Below are 16,458 nucleotides of genomic sequence, written 5' to 3' on the forward strand. Positions count from 1 at the left end.
GATATGAATTTAAATATACCTCTATTCCACCAAACCATAACTTCTAGTTGCGGACAACAGAAATTATGAGGTAACCATCAAGGGAAACATTCATGTCTTGTATTATGTGCGATCGATAGGTCAAACAATCGGACATACGGAAAGGTCAAGTCCTTGGACATTACCCATCAATTTGAGGATTGTTTTATCTCATCTCAAGTAGCTACTCTGTTTAAGCAAGTACGTTATCAAGAATGAGGATTTATATATCCATATCTAGAAGTTTCTACGTTTCCGAAGCTCGCCATGCCGATCCACTAGTGGGGAAAACATCGTATGGGGCGAGTTTTCTATTGCTCAAGCGCTAAACTTGAAAAATGTAGACCTCAAGCTTAGAGGTGATCCACATACTAAGCTTGTGATTGGAAGAGAATAGCCAACCCATCGTTAAGAGAATTTCTTGCTTTTATGCTTAATTTCAGCACATATGAGAACAAAATCGGGCCAGGAAAAAAAGTGTTAATCTACTGCTGCTGGTCCCCGCTCCTCCTGCTGCCCTCCATTCAACTCCCCTCCTTGCTGCCTCCTCCCTCCCCTCCTTCCCTACCTGCTTGTCATGTGCACGGATTGGTATCTGACGTGTACTAGGTACACAGAACTAGCTCAGGTTAGCCTGGGGAGGCTTAGAGCTAGGCAGGCTTGATTCTCGGGTTGAGTGGCAAGGGTACGAACTATTTATAGGTCTTCGCTATTTTTGGCGCCGGGGCCCGAGTCTATAAAAGAGGCCCAGGGGGTTCAGTTCTCAGTGTGCAGTTGGGAGCAAGTCTCGTTCCCAGGTGCTAGGTCTGATCCTGGATTGAGTCGCAGACGCGCGCCTGCATCTTAGCGTAGCCCAAGGCCAAGTGACAGATCCAGGGCTTCACAGCGCCACCTGGTGGTATGGGACACCAGGCTGGTTTGGATCTGATTGGGAGTTCGTGCCAGTAGCTCAGCTCGTGGCTCGGAGGGGACATCTTCTAATTCGGGATCACATCCCGTAGATGTCATGGTTGGGTGGTGAGCAGCCTGCTCAGATCTGATGTTTGTGTGGTTGTTTTGCAGATCAGGAGTTTCAGGAGTGCTGGGATGTGACAGTTGGTATCAGAGCCAACTCCTGAGGTAGGAACTTCTGATGCGAGAATTTTTGAAGAATTTCTCTTCCAGGTATGCCCTAAATTTCGAAATCTGTTGCTGCGTTTTTGCTGGCTACCTGGGATAGATGGGGTGGAGAGATATCTGAATAGGAGAGAGAAAAATCGAGATCGTTGAAGGCCTGTGAGAGAAGGCTAGAGGAAGGGGAGAGAGAGCAGAAAAGCACGAGAGAGGGGCGGAAAAGAGCAGCAAGGGAGGCGTGGAACAGGTGTCTGTGAGGGTACGGAATAGGCTGGGGCAAAGAGAGGCTCGTGAGCCTGCGCAACAGGCTGTGTACAGCCTGCGCAGAAGGCTGCGTACAGCCTGCGCATAGGGCTGCGTGCAGCCTGCGCAGAGGGTGCTTTTTTCGAAAAAAGAACCCCTCCAAAGCTAGGGGGGCTTGGCCTTTTTTGGAAGCACAGCTTCCAAATAAGGCTGCCCTGCACCCTATATAGGTGGGGGCAGGGTACCAGCCTACCCACAAGCCAGCCTATAGCTTCGAGGCAGCACCTCGATTTCAGCGCCAGCCTGCCTCATCCGACCCTGCCTGCGCCAGCGCTGCCCTGCATCGAGCAGTCTTCTGCATCCGTACCCTGCCAGCGTCAGCCTGCGACAGCCATCGAAGGCTCTGCATCAGCACCGTACGGACTGTACGGAATACCTGCGTCAGCCCTGCATCTGCTGCTGCGAACCCCGTCTCTATACCTGTACCTGCAGACTGTACGGACGCCGTACAGCTACGTCAGCACTGTACGGCCTCCGTCAGCAGCCGTACAGCCACGTCAGCAGACCGTACAGCCACTTCAGCAGCGCGTGCATCCGGTTGCGGGTTCGGAGAGGCCTCGGGATTCGTGGGCTTCCGATTCGCCAGGTTCCAGCATCTCCTTCCATCAGCATCCTTCGGGACGGTTTTCTTCTGCTCCATTCTCCTCTGTGCTTCGTTTCAGTCAGTTATTTCTCTCAGTTCGTATTCAAATCAGATTTCAGCCATGTCTGATGCTCCAAACCCCGAGTTCACCATGGGAGAGCAGGACTTGGATTACACTCCTGTGGGAGAGGAGGATCAGGGTCTCTATGACGACCTGATAACAAAAAAGGCCTTCAAAGAATTTACGACTACTCTTGATGGCAAATTTGAGCAGGTCAATGCAAATCAATCGAGGTTGACACAGCAACTCCAGGGGATTCAAGCAACTCTCACCCTTCTGGCTAGCACTGTACAGGCACTCACGCCCGCCTCCAGGAAAAGCTTAACTCCAGCAAAGAATGATAAAGCCCGTTTCCTTCGCACTCTCTGAGGCTCAAGAAAGAAGGACGATGCTTCTACTGCGAGGAGCGGGGCCACACAAAGAATGAGTATCCTAAGCGAAAGAACCAAAAGTTGGTGCTAGGACCGAAGCTCGAGGCGGGTCCACGTACCGCAGCCAAGGGAGCGAACCAAGTCGCGATGACAGGTATTTCAGTAAATGTCATTACCTGCCCACTCTCTTGTAATTGTACTTTCAATACTTCGTTGTTTGGTTCCCATGATCTTTTCCGAGTTTATGGAGAAGTTAGGGACCAACAGGTTCACATTCTCTTTGATCCGGGCAGCTCTCACAATTTTGTTAATTACAAATTTGTACAGAAGATGGGGCTGTCCACAGGTACCCAGCAACCACACCTATGAGGTGCAGCTTCCAGCTGGGAAGCAGTTTTGGGATCGCAAGGTTGAAGCGCTTCCTATCCGGATTCAGGCCTAAACGGGAGCTCTCACATGTTATGTTATGCATCTGGAGCATGTAGACTTGTTGATCGGGATAGAGTGGTTTAAAACCCACAATATTCAGATCGGATGGACGGAGCATACGCTTTCTTTTGTAGATAAGGACACCCAATTTTGTATTCAGTGTGATCAAATTCCCCCTTCTCAGGGGCCTATTGTATCTGCGATGCAGCTTCGAAATATATTAAACAATTCTCATTATGATGTCTATCAGTGTGTTTTGATTCCACTTTCTTCATTTATTGTTTCAGTAATTAACAAGAATGAATTAAGTGTGTTTGAACACCGTGAATTGAGAATGTTGTTAGATAATTTTAAGGACGTATTCCCAGCTCAACTGCCGGAAGGTTTACCTCCAGAACGGGCAGTAGATCATCGCATAGACTTAGTCCCAGGGGCTCAACCTATCAGTGTACCACCTTATAGGATGAGCCAGGTAGAGGAGGATGAGTTAGCTATCCAGCTTCAGGATTACCTGAATATGGGCTATATCCGCCCAAGTAAATCACCTTGGGGTGCACCTGTCCTCTTAAGAAAGAAGAAAGATTCTTCCTGGAGAATGTGTATAGATTATAAACGACTAAATAAAGTTACAATTAAGAACCGCTATCCTTTACCTCGTTCCGATGATTTGATAGACCGTTTGGCCGGAGCGAAGTATTTCACTAAGATTGATTTGCGTACGAATTATCACCAAATCCGTATCTATGCTAAACACATAGATAGGACCGCATTCCGGACTAGGTATGGTCATTACGAGTTCCTTGTATTACCTTTTGGTTTGACTAATGCTCCTGCTACTTTTCAGCAGATGATGACCGATTTGTTCAGGGATTTTCAAGGCAAATTTGTTGTAGTGTTCTTAGATGATATCTTGGTATATAGTAAAACGCTTGAGGATCACATAGGACATCTCCGGGTTGTCTTAGTTGTTCTAAGACAGCATAAGCTTTATGCCAAGATGAGTAAATGTGACTTCTTTATGAAGGAGATCATTTACTTAGGACACAAGATTTCTTCTGAAGGTATTAGCATTGATCTGGATCGTATCCAAAAGGTTTTAGAATGGCCTATCCCTCAGACTGTGAAACAACTTCGTTCTTTCCTAGGATTTACGGTATTTCTTCGGAAGTCAGTGCGTGATTATTCACATATCACGGCACCCTTGACCAACATATTGAAAGGTCGTGGACGCAGGTCTACCCAGCCGATCTCTTGGAATGATGCAATGAACAAGGCTTTTGAAACCTTGAAGTTTTCTATCAAGGAAGCACCCGTTCTTGCATTACCCGATCCTACCCGGCCTTATGTTTTAGAGGCCGATGCGAGTGATTATGCGATTGGGGCAGCTCTATTCCAAGAGGGCAGACCTGTAGCTTTCGAGAGTAAGAAGCTAGACGACACTCAATATCGTTGGCCCACACTTGAGAAGGAACTTTATGCTGTAGTGTATGCTCTTAAGGTTTGGAGACACTACTTGTATGGTTCAAAGTTCCTTGTATTGACTGATCATCAGTCAATTAAGTATGTGTGTGATGGCTCAGAATTGAGAGGAAGGAAAGCTAGATGGGCAGAATTAATGCAGGATTTTGAGTTCGAAATACGTTATCGTAAGGGTTCGTTGAATAGTGTGGCGGATGCCTTAAGTCGAGTTAAGTTTGTAAATGCTTTGTCATTTACGGAAATATCCTCAGACCTATTTCAATCCTTGAGAGGGCTATACGCAACTGATAGTCATTTCAGTTCTTATTGGCAGAGAGTCCAGGATGGGAGCTCCATGGTTGACCAGGACTCAGGGATTGTGCCACCTAGGATACAGGCGGCGGGAGGTCAGTGGATGATTAGGAACGGCTTGCTGTTCCGGAATGAAAAGATTTGTGTGCCTGATGTTCTGGACCTTAAATCCAAGATTCTCTGGGAGTGTCATGATGCTCCTAGTGCGGGACATCCAGGTATACATAGGACTCTGTCTCTTGTGAAGCATACCTTTTATTGGCCTAAGATGCGTGCATTTATAGAGAACTATGTAGTAGGTTGCCGGGTTTGTCAGGTTACTAAGGCTGAACGCCTTAGAAGCGCGGGCTTATTACAGCCTTTACAGATTCCAGGTAATAAATGGGAAAGTATTTCCATGGATTTTATTACTGGTTTACCTCGAACGCGCAAGGGTCATGACTCTATTTGGGTCATAGTCGACCGTTTGACAAAAATGGCTAGATTCTTACCTACAAGAACAACTATTTCAGCTGTTCAGTTGGCTCACGAGTTTGTGGACCACTTGTTCAAGCTGTATGGTTTACCATCTGACATAGTCAGTGACAGGGACTCAAAGTTTACAAGTAACTTTTGGACACTTGTTTTTGAGAAGTTGGAAACTACTCTAAGTATGAGTTCCTCGGATCATGCACAATCCGATGGCAGTACAGAAAAGGTCAACCAGTTGGTTGAAGACATGCTTCGGGCATATGTATCTAAGAGACAGTCTTCATGGGAAGATTATCTACCTATGATAGAATTTGCTTACAACAGTGCAAAGCATTCTAGTACGGGTTACAGTCCTTTTATGCTTATGTACGGGTTTCAACCTAAGTCACCAGTTATGGTTGGATTAAAAGGGATTCAAAATGATGCTGCTAAGAATTTCTTGCTAGATATGCAGGAAATGTTGCAGTTTGCCAAGGAGTCTATTAGGAGTGCCCAAGATCGGGACAGATATTAAACTAATAGACATCGTTCACCTAGAGAGTTTTCTGAAGGAATGATGGTATATTTGAGAATTCCTAAGGAATCCAAGAGTCTAAGTATACTGGTTTGGTTCCGAAATTATCCCCCAGATACTGTGGCCCATTCAAGGTCATTAAAAGAATTGGACCAGTTGCATATCGACTAGAATTGCCTCCTGATGTTGAAATACATCCAGTCTTTCATGTCAGTAGACTGAAAGAAGTCTTGGGTGCAGAAGATCAACTTGTTTCTCCTCATGAGATTATAGAAGTTACAGATTTAACTTTTATTCCTCACGAACCTGAAGGAATTCTAGCCTTTTGGGATATGATAGGTGATCATATTACTTCAGCCCTGCAAAGCATTTGGGACTCGGGTGAGATGCCTGACTCACTGACCGAGGGACTCATACACCTTATCCTGGAAGGTGGCAACAGGAATTCTGTATCCCATTGGAGACCCATCACTCTTTTGGGCACTCTATACAAAATCCTTGCCAAGGCGATCAGCATCGGATTGCAGCCCCTTCTTCCAGACCTCATCCATGATACTCAGACAAGCTTTGTGCATGGCAGGAGCATATTTGATAATGTCTTTTCCTTTTGGGAAACCACAGAGTGGGCTATCCAGAGCGGGCAGAGGCTAGCATTTCTACTCTTGGACTTTGAGAAAGCCTATAACAGAGTAGATTGGCGTTTTCTTGAGGGCACTCTTCTACGATTTGGATTTTCAGATGCATGGATTAGAGGGGTGGCCTCCCTTTACAGATCAGCCCACAGCCAGGTTTTGATCGGAGGGGTAAGGGGTGACAGGTTTCAAATTTCCAGGTCAGTTCGTCAGGGATGCCCTTTAGCCCCCTTCCTCTTTCTTTTTGTGGCAGAAGCTATGAGTATCTTCCTTAGATCTCAGGCTGATCTTTATGGGCTGAGATTGCCCTTGAGACAGGAACACAAGCTTCTTGACTGTGAGTTGGCTGATGACACTGCTATTTTTATTGAGGCCTCTTCGCAGTCACTTGATTCTTTCCGAACAGCCTTGGATATCTTTTGCTCAGCTGCAAGGGCACACATTAACTGGCATAAATCCTTTGGCTTTTGGATCAGTGATGGGGACACTCCAGGCTAGGGAGTTGACATTGGCTTTTCCTCGATTCAGAGGGGTGTTCCTGTCAGATATTTGGATGCCAGGTAGGATTGGGCATCTCTCTAGCACAGCAATTTGCCCCAGTACTGGAGAGTATAAGGAAAAAGCTCATTTTTTGGAGCTCAGCCAAACTCGACCTTGCATCTAGAGTTGTGGTAGTGAACCAGGTTCTTTTGGCCACCGCCTGGTTTGTGTGTTCTTGCTGGTGCTGGTCTAGGGATTGCATCACTCAGCTCATTAGACCAGTCAAGAATTTTTTATGGAGTGGACTTGATGGCACGGCAGATGTTGCAGCGAGGGTGGCCTGGGAGACCATTATTCTCCCTACATGTGAAGGGGGCCTTAATATCATTGACCCGGACTTGCAGTGCAGGGCATTGCTTTGTAAGGTGGTGGTGAGGGGACTCATGCCTGGGCAGGAACCTTGGAAGGATTTCTTTTTTGGACGCATTCAGGCTTGCACACCTACCTTGGGAGATGATTGGGTAGACAGCCCTCGCTCGATTTTTATTTCCGCCCCTCTCAGATCTCCTGCCTCTCCTCTCATGAATGCCATCCTGAAAGCTTGGGGGAGCTTTAGGAACACTCTTCAAAGGGTTCCGCCCTCTACCCTCGAAGAGATTGATAGGCAACCGATCATTTGGAACGAAAGTATACTTGATGAGCATGGTAGACGAAGGGGCACTTCCCATTACATGCACTGGTCTAGATGGGAGAGAGGCCCCGCCTACACAGGAGGCACTTGGAAGGCATTTATCAGGCTACCTGAGGATCAGAGACTACAGTCTATGAGTCACCTCAGAGGGGTAGCATGCAGGATTCAGCAGATAGATGCAGCCATCCCGGTGGAATGGACATTTGAGATGCCTATTACTTCCACCACTTGGATGGGAGCTTTTTCGAGGACAGCAGTTCCTCTATACGTAATCACTCTTCGAGGTCTCGGGGAAGATGCACTGGTCTTTGACGTTGGGGATGGAGGTATACTCTATAGATCCACGGATGATATTCTTCTAGAGGTTGCCTTTTAGCCTGTCAGGATTGCTGGTTTTGTGGACCATGGAGCGGACTACTTAGACCCCAACCCTCTGCTCTTGGCCCTGGGATCCTGGAGCTTGTGGTTATATGGAGGTGCACCTATCAGGTGCTTGCAGTGGGACCCAGGAGAGTGGGAGTGGATAGATCATGGGCACCGAGAGAGGGGGATTCCCTTCTTTCGTTTCACGGTTGGTAATGCCTGGAGATTTCAACTGAGCAATAGGGGTTGGATTCCTTCCAGAGCTCCCCATTGGGACAACTTTTTCATCACCGCAGATTCGCGTAGGAATTTCTGGAGGAGGCTCTTGAAATCCCTCAGAAATAGAAAAATCACTCTTTTCTTTTGGCCTTCTATTCATGGAGGGATTGCAGTGAACCTGTGGAGATCACGATTTGGGGCTGATCCCATTTGCCCTCACTGTCATTCTGCAGAGGAGTCAGTGCAACATTGCCTTTGGGACTGCGATCAGGCGAGGACTGTTTGGAAAGGGGTTGCTCGAATACTCAGCATTTTTCATACTTCCCCTTTCTTCATGACTTGGGGCTCGGTCACATGGTTATCCCTTACTGGGCCCCGGGTGTTTTATGAGGGTGAGCCTTCTTCTTGGGCACTCTCGGTCCGCCGGCAGGTGATAAAGCCCTGCTCTCTTCACGATGTACCACTTACTTCCTTCAGAGCTTCTCAATGCTTCAGTGGACACCTCTTAGGAGATTTTGGCTAGCATTTCCTCTTGGCACATTTGGAGAGCCAGATGTACAGAGGCCTTGGATGGCACCCAGATACACCCATCACAGGTGTTCACGGTGATAGGACAAAATCTGTATCAAGTTTTTGAGCACTGTATATAGTTGTGGGTAGGCATATAGTTGTACACATCTAGGGTAGGTGTGGGCTTTTGGCATATGTGGATTTTTTCTTTCACAAGCATGATGGACTGATGTATATTTTTTTGAGATAATAAAGTATGTTTTGCCGGGACTTCATGGGAAATGATGAAATGCAATGTGGTTGTACCAGACTTCCAGAGCAAGGGTGTCTAGTGTGTGATCAAGCAAAATGTTTTTGGGGTTATGTAAAGTCAAGTCACGAAGGGTTTTTTTATATTTTCCTGAGTCAATGTGTGCACTTGCATGTTACAGGAATTTGATATGTTATGGTATCCATGTCAAGGGGCTTTTCATGTGTGTGCACGGGGGTGCATGCAAGCTTTAATGTGCATGCTAATGTGTGTGGGAATTATGTGACTAAAGGGCCAAAATGTGCATTTAACGTGATTTGGGGGAAATGTCTTGAGAGTGGTAAAATGTCACTAATGAGGTGGTAAATTAGGCTGAGGTGGCTGGACTGATTAGGAAGGCATCCTGCTCATGCAAACGTGGCTACGTGATGGATGAAGGGATGCTTCTAGTCGACGAACTGGACGTAGATGAAGGTGACAGCTTGCAGGAGAATTCGATAAGGAGATCGTGGGCACCTGGAGGATGATCGCACAAAAAAGGACCAGCTTCAGGAGCTCTAGAGGAAGAGGAGCACGGGTCGTGACGACAGTGTGGGCAAGGAGAGGCCTTGGGCTGGCAAAAGCATTGGAGAGGTGATCATGGGTTCACAGAGAAGGTGAAGGGAGCTCAGAGGCAGCGAGGGGAGGAGAACCGTGAAGGCCAGAGGTCCGTGTGTGCTCCGTGGTGAGTAGGCAGTTGGTCGTAGCGTGGGGGGAGAGCTTCTGAAGTTGGGGGGGTCGCGAAGATGAGTGTTTGGAGGAGGATGGGCGTCGCTATGACTATTTTCGTGAAGTTTTGGAGGACCATGGCGATGCAGGTGTGTTGTGAGGAAAGGAGAGGCGGGTTGATCATAACACAGAAGCTCATGGAGGACTAAGTATGCACGGGGTCGTCGATTTCACTGATGTGCAGTTTCGGGACTTGTCTGGGATCCCGACTACGCAGAGCTGAAGACGGGGGAACGAGAGGCTTCTTGGGGAGAAGAAAGAAGAACACGAGGCGAAGGAGAGACTGGCAACGGGAGGAGCATGCGAGCTCTAGGAAGTCGTAGGAGCAGCTGCGGGAGGTGACTAGGCAGTTGGTCGTAGCATTGATCGTGAGTTTTGGATCAAAGGTGCTGCAGCATGCCCATAGGCTAGCTAGACATGAAATTGCATGGACTGAGAGCAGAGAGGTATTGGCCAAGTGGGCGTCGAGTGCTTGCCTCAAAGACTGGGTTGTGAGAGAAGAAGGGGATGGCGAGCTGCATCAAAGAAGCCTAACTCACCTAAATACACTCGTGATTTGATGGGAGTTTGTCTATGCTCCATGAGGAGTAGGGAAGCTGTGAGGCTATGATTACTATGTGAAGGAGAAGGCACCGCGATACTCTCTGAACAACAATGGTTAGAAGAGAAGGAGGCTTGGAGGACTGTGGGCTTTGGGAGTCTATTGCAAGAGAGGAATCAGGAGGCTTCTATGATCATGTAAAGGAGAGGCGTTGTCATTTTGCAGGCTGAATGGGCTTGGAAGGAGGTACATGAGCTCCATGAGGTGTTTGAGATGTGAAGCCAAAGGTGGTCCTCATAAAGGAAGAAATAACGAGGATGAAATAGTGTATTTATGGCTGGCTAGTTGTTGAATGCACACGAATACTCTAGTATTGAGAGAAGAGGCTTTGGCCAGGCAGGTACTCGGTGTTGCTGAGGAGATCTTGACTTTGAGAATCCCCAAGAGATGGCGGGTTACATCATTTCGAGTGCTTGTGATGATCTATGGGAAAGATAAAATAAGATTTCTGACCATGGTCACTTTGTGGGTGGTTGTCCGACCAGTTGTAGGATTGGATGCAGTATGAATCTGAATGCTTTGTGAGCTTGAGCTCAGTCAGTAGGGGCTTGTGTTGGGCTGTGTAGTCTTTCCCCTCTTTCAAAGAGTCTGTGTGTGTTCTAGTCAGATTGTGTGGGAGATTGACTTGTTATTTGTGTGCTCTGGATATCTGCTCTGGAACCTGGTTCATAAGCTCATCGTCTACGAGCCCACACTACAGCTGATCCCTATGAAGTCTCACCTATCTGACGTGGTGAAGTACATAATTCCTGGTTGTCTTTCCATTTTTTCCTTATCATCTTTTTTGGCGATCCAGATGGGGATAGGAGGAGTTTTGAATTGAGATTGGGTACTCAAGACAAAACAGCCCAGAAGAACTGGCTGGGGAATGTTGCTTGAATTTCTGTGTGGTTAGGGATTGAAACTATGAAGACAAAGCCTCGTATGAGAGTGATTCATTGTGAGTTATGTGGGGAGTGTGGACACAGGAGAGAGAGATGCCTTGATGTTGAACATCGGGTGATACGTCTCCGTGCTAAGGTTCAAAAGGCTTTGAAAGTGATTGCTCTTAGAAAGAAGAATGCCAGTCAGATGCAGGGTGAGCTTTCTTCAGTAGAGTGATTATTTTTTGCTTTCTTCCCAGAAGAGGTTGGGTGGTATTTCAAATTGGAAGTGTGTTTGAGAGAAGTCAGTTAAGAGGAGAGATGGCTCATGAATTTCCTCGATTTCATGGATTGCCCAATGAAGACCCAGAGAGATTTTTAGAGTGCTTGGAGTTCACAGCTCTTATTAAAGACAGGAATGCTCCAGAAGTCCTTCTTCAGATTCTATCCTTTTGTCTATTGGGAGAAGCGAGAACTTGGCCGCAGACTTTCTCTGCAAGAATGCGTGATGTTCAGTGTGCTCATAGAAACCCGACTTATCCAAAGGTGAGGACAGCTTTCCTGGATAGGTTTATGTGTGTTAGAGATCCTGATGGCATTTGGAGAGAGCTATGTTTATTGCAGCAACAGCCGACTCAGTTAGTGGATGAGTATGTCGGTAAGTTCACTGTGTTGTGGAATAAATGGCAGGTGGCCTTATTACCTGAAGTTCCTCCCAAAGTTATAAAAAAGGATAGGTTTGTTGCTGGCCTGAAGTCGGAGATTAGGACATGAAACACTGAATGCCTCAACCTCTAGACCACCAGGTACCATCGGGTGGTTATGGTAGAGGCAACATGCCTTCTTCAAATAATTCAGGCCCGTGGCAAGCAGGACGAGGTCAAGGGTCATTTGCACCTCGTGTCCAGTGCTTTAATTGTGGAGAGTGGGGACATTACAGCACACACTGTGATAAGCCTCCTCGTGCTGGACGTGATGTTTATCAATTGCCAACAGGGTTAAATAATAGGATGAATGATCATAGTGTAGAAGTAAAAGATGCAGGTCAGCCTAGTACCTCTGGAATCTATAAAGCCACTCCAGAAGAGAAAGGGAAAGGTTAGGCAGTTACATTTGGCTTGTTGGAGTTGGAGGAAGTTAAAGATGTCATGCCATTAGGGAAGAGAGAAGAGGAGGTTGGCCCAAGTGCGAAGAAGGGGAAGCAGTCTGAGGAGATGATGACCTACCAAAAGAAGAAGAGCAGGAAGCCCAGAAGGAAGTACAGAACTGCAGATTATCCCATGGGGAAGGAGCAGGGAGATTATGATTTGGTGGAAGACCTTTCAGCGAGGAAACCGGACATTACATTTGCTCAAATGATTGGTCTATGCCCAAAGCTTAAAAAAGAATGGAGGCGGGCTGTAAATCCAGCAAAGAAGAACTCTCGTAAAGGTACAATTAAGCTGATGTCTGTCTCAAAGTTGCTGGATCTTTTACCTACTATAGAAGCCTGGCATAAAGGAAAGGGTTTTGGAGAGGCCTATATAGATGGAGGTGCACAGATTTGTGTGATTACCCAGGCTTGTGTGGAAAGATTAGGATTGAAGATATCCCGCTCCTCTAGTTATCGCATCAGAATGGCAAACCACTCCAAGGTGAAGACTTTAGGGATAGTACCTGGTGGTCTAGAGGTTGAGGCATTCAGTGTTTCATGTCGAGTGGATTGTCATGTAATGCCTGCAGGATTGGGAGCCTATCCTTTGATTCTTGGAAGGCCGTGGTTGAGGAAGGTAGGTGCAATTCAGAATTGGCAGAAAGGAATCTTTTCTATACATACGAATGGGAAGAAATTGAATTTCGATATGGTAAGCAGGGCTGAAGTTTCAGATTCAGCAAGTGAAGAGGAAGAGAGAAGTGAAACCAGCAGTGAGGATGAGAGTTCGGTGACTTCAGAAAGTGATGAAGGAACAATAGCATTGGTGGATTTGGTAGATGAGGAATCACAGGTGGATTTTGTGGGAGCAACAAGGTTCAGTGAGGAAGAAGTGGATAGGTTTGAGGTTATCGAGGATTTAATGCAGTCTAAATGTTCTCAAGAATCAACCCAGTTGTTGATTAAGCAATCATTGAATCCTGATCTCAATGTTGAGGAGAAAGAAGAATATTTGAAGATGTTGCAGAAATACCCCAATTTGTTTATCACTTCTTATGAGGAGATCAGGGGATTTAAAGGGAAGCCTCTGAGGATTGAGCTGAAGGAAGGTGCCAAACCTGTTTTTCAGAAAATAAGGAGATTAAGCCCGGAACAGAGAGATGTGCTGAAGGAAGAGGTGGATAAGCTTCTCAAGGCAGGAATAATTTATCCTGTAGTTCACTCTGATTGGATAAGTCATGTGGTCATAGTGCCAAAAGGTGTAGACAAATGGAGAGTCCATGTTGATTACAAACCTCTGAATGCAGTGACAAAGAGAAACCACTATCCTCTGCCTTTTCTAGATGATATTCTTGATAAAGTGGCGGGTCATGAAATGTACAGCTTGTGTGATGGATATTCAGGGTACTTCCAGATAGCCATAGCTCAAGAAGATCAAATCAAGACCACCTTCATTACCCCCTGGGGCTGTTTTTGTTACAGGAAAATGCCTTTTGGAGTTACCAACGGCCCCTTGCACTATCAGGAGAATTCAAATCTGATTTTATCACCCTTCTTGGATAAATTTTGTAAAGTGTTTATTGATGACATCTGTGTGTACAGTGGAAGAAGGGAGCACTGTGGAAAGTTGGATCAGGTATTCTATGAGATTGATAATAATGGTGGTCAATTAAATCCTAAGAAAACTCAGTTAGCTCGGACCAGCATTAAAATATTGGGGCATATTGTATCTGAGAATGGGATTGAGCCGGATCCAGGTAAAGTAAAAGCTTTAGTTATGCTGTCCTCTCCTGAGAATACCAAGCAATTGCATACCTTTCTCCAGAAGGTGAAGTATCTGTCGAGATTTATTCATATGTTATCTCAGATTTTGTATCCCCTTCAGCAGGTGGTAAAATCTGAGCCTCTGAAATGGACGACAGAGAGTGAAGAGGTGTTTGACGTAGTTAAGGAATCCTTGACTCATATTTCAAGTGTAAAGCCACCAGATTATTCTAGGACTTTTTGTGAATCCGTCTGTGGGACCAGATGCTATTGGTGCTATTCTTTTGCAACAGGGAGAGGGTTCCAGATATATGAGGCCAATCTACTATGCCAGTAGGGTGAAGAGTGAAGTAGAAAGAAAGTATTTAGCGGCTGAATTGGTCCTGGCTAGCCTCTTGTATGCCTGTAGGAGATTTCGGTCTTATCTATTGTCCAGGGCTTTTGTGGTTCTCATCTCATGTTCACTACTGCCTCATATGTTGAATAGTACAAACATCTCCAGGAGCATGAATAGTGTCCACTAAGTTAGCAGCTCAAGCTCCTGCAAGCCCTCTCCCTCCCTCCCGCAGCCTCTACCCCCCTAGCTCACCCCCGCCTCGGCCACCCTCACCCCCTTGCCTCTCCGCCCTCACCCCCTCGCCCTCCGCCTCACCCCCGCCTCGGCCGCCTGCACCCCCCTTGCCTCTCCGCCCTCGCCCCCTCGCCCCTCCGCTCACCCCGTCGCCTTGCTGCGCCCTCACCCCCCCTCACCCGCCCTCACCCCCTCGCCTCTCCGCCCTCACCCCCCGCGCCGCTCCGCCTTACCCCGCCCCCTCGCTACGCCTCACCCCCCCTCGCCTCTCCGCCTCACCCCGCCCCCTCGCTTCGCCCTCCCCCACCCCCTCGCTTCGCCCGCCCCCCGCCCCCTCGCCTCGCTCTCCCCCGCCCCCCGCTTCACCCCGCCCCACCCCCTCGCCCCCTCGCCTCGCTCTCCCCCGCCCCCTGCTTCACCCCGCCCCGCCCCCTCGCTACGCCTGTCCCCCGCCCCCTCGCCTCGCTCTCCCCCGCCTCCCACTTCACCCCACCCCGCCCCCTCGCTACGCCTGCCCCCCGCCCCTCCCGCCCCTCCGCCCCGCCCCTTCGCCCCTCCCGCCCTTCCGCCCCGCCCCTCCCCGCCCTCCCGCCCCGTCCCGCCCCACCCCAGCCGTCCCCCGCCCTCACCTCCTCACCCCACCCGCCCTCCATCCTCAAACCTTCCCGCCCTCCGCCTCCGCCCTCGCCTGCGGCTCCACTTCCCCCGCCCGACTCACGTCGCCCCGTTTCGCCTCACCCGTCTTCATCACACCCAGGCTCCACCCCCCGCATCTATCCCCCCCTCTTTTTGGGTGGCAGCCTCTTCTTCATCGGAGGTCTCGCAGTTTGTCTTGGCGGTATGGCGGCTCCCTGCCCGGAACCGTAGGCCCAGTCGACCCTCCCTCTCCAGATGCCTACCGCGTTATCTTGACAGAGCAACAATCCAGGAGGTTGCCAATGACTTTGCCCTTACCTCTGTCTATGGCAGAGTCATTGGACATTCCCCCTCCAGATCAGCCATCAGGGACTGGCTCCAGTCCACTCTCATGCTAGAGGACGGCCACATTGAGGAGGTGGCCCTTATGGGAAGGGGCATCTTCTGGCTCAAACTCTCCAATGCGAAAGCTGCGAGCAACCTGATTGCTGGTTCCCCCACTTCTGTGGATGGGAAGATCATTATGATAGTCCCTTGGTACCGTGGATTCAGTGCAGCGGATTTTGATGCTCGGTTCCGCATACCTCGCCATCCAGTGACGCTAGTTTTTCCAGGTCTTGCTGCTGAGCTGCGGCCGATTGTCAGGGACTTGGGCTCCCACTTTGGCTGGGTTATGCATGACACTTTCGCCGACGCGGTGACTACGGCAGGAGCCCCCCGAGTCCGTGTGGCTGTGGCGGACCCTGCGACTCTCCCTGCAGTGATCGAGATCGTGACAAATGCCGGCAGCATCACCCAGAGCATGGTAGTCACAGGACAGCCAGGCCAGTGCCTGAGGTGTCACGGCTTTGGGCACCTGGCTGCTATTTGTCCACGATTCACCAGTTCCTCTCGGCCCCCCCGCCCCCTCCCCCTCTGCCCCCTTCCCCCCCCTCCAGGCAGCCACGTCAGGAGGAGCAGAGGCAGCCGGAGTCCGGTCCAGAGTTAGCTGGCGGCGGTTGGACTGAGGTCAGAAGGAAAAGAGGAAAGAATAATAAGATTTCTAAAAAAGGCAAGGAGGCAGAGGTTACCCAACCTGCAGCAGCACCTCAGAGACCTGACAGGCAGCCGTCCCAGGGTCCTGGGAGAGCTTCTTCTTCGACGGTAGCCCGCCCTCCACAGCCTCAGATCCCCCTCTCTTCCGCTCCCCAGCCCCCTTCCACTCAGTCCCAGCCCCTTCCCCAGTCACACCCCCCCCCTCCTCCCGACCCGCAACTTCAGCCCCCGCCTCTTCCTCTTCAGTCTCCTCCTCTTCCTTTTCAGCCCCAGTCCTAGGTGCAACCCCATCCCCCCCCCCCCCGCCTCT

General features: G+C 48.9%; 1 protein-coding gene across 3 annotated transcripts in view; it reads right to left on the reverse strand.

Moving 5' to 3' along the window:
* The window catches only part of LOC147896190 (cleavage and polyadenylation specificity factor subunit 3-I-like), a 78,849-nt gene that overhangs the window by 3,185 nt on the left and 59,206 nt on the right, over positions 1-16,458 (reverse strand). The window lies entirely within an intron of this gene.

This window comes from Dipteris shenzhenensis, chromosome 12 (assembly GCF_047967505.1).
Source record: "Dipteris shenzhenensis isolate YYH24624 ecotype China chromosome 12, Dip_SZ_1.0, whole genome shotgun sequence".
Classification (NCBI taxonomy): domain Eukaryota; kingdom Viridiplantae; phylum Streptophyta; class Polypodiopsida; order Gleicheniales; family Dipteridaceae; genus Dipteris; species Dipteris shenzhenensis.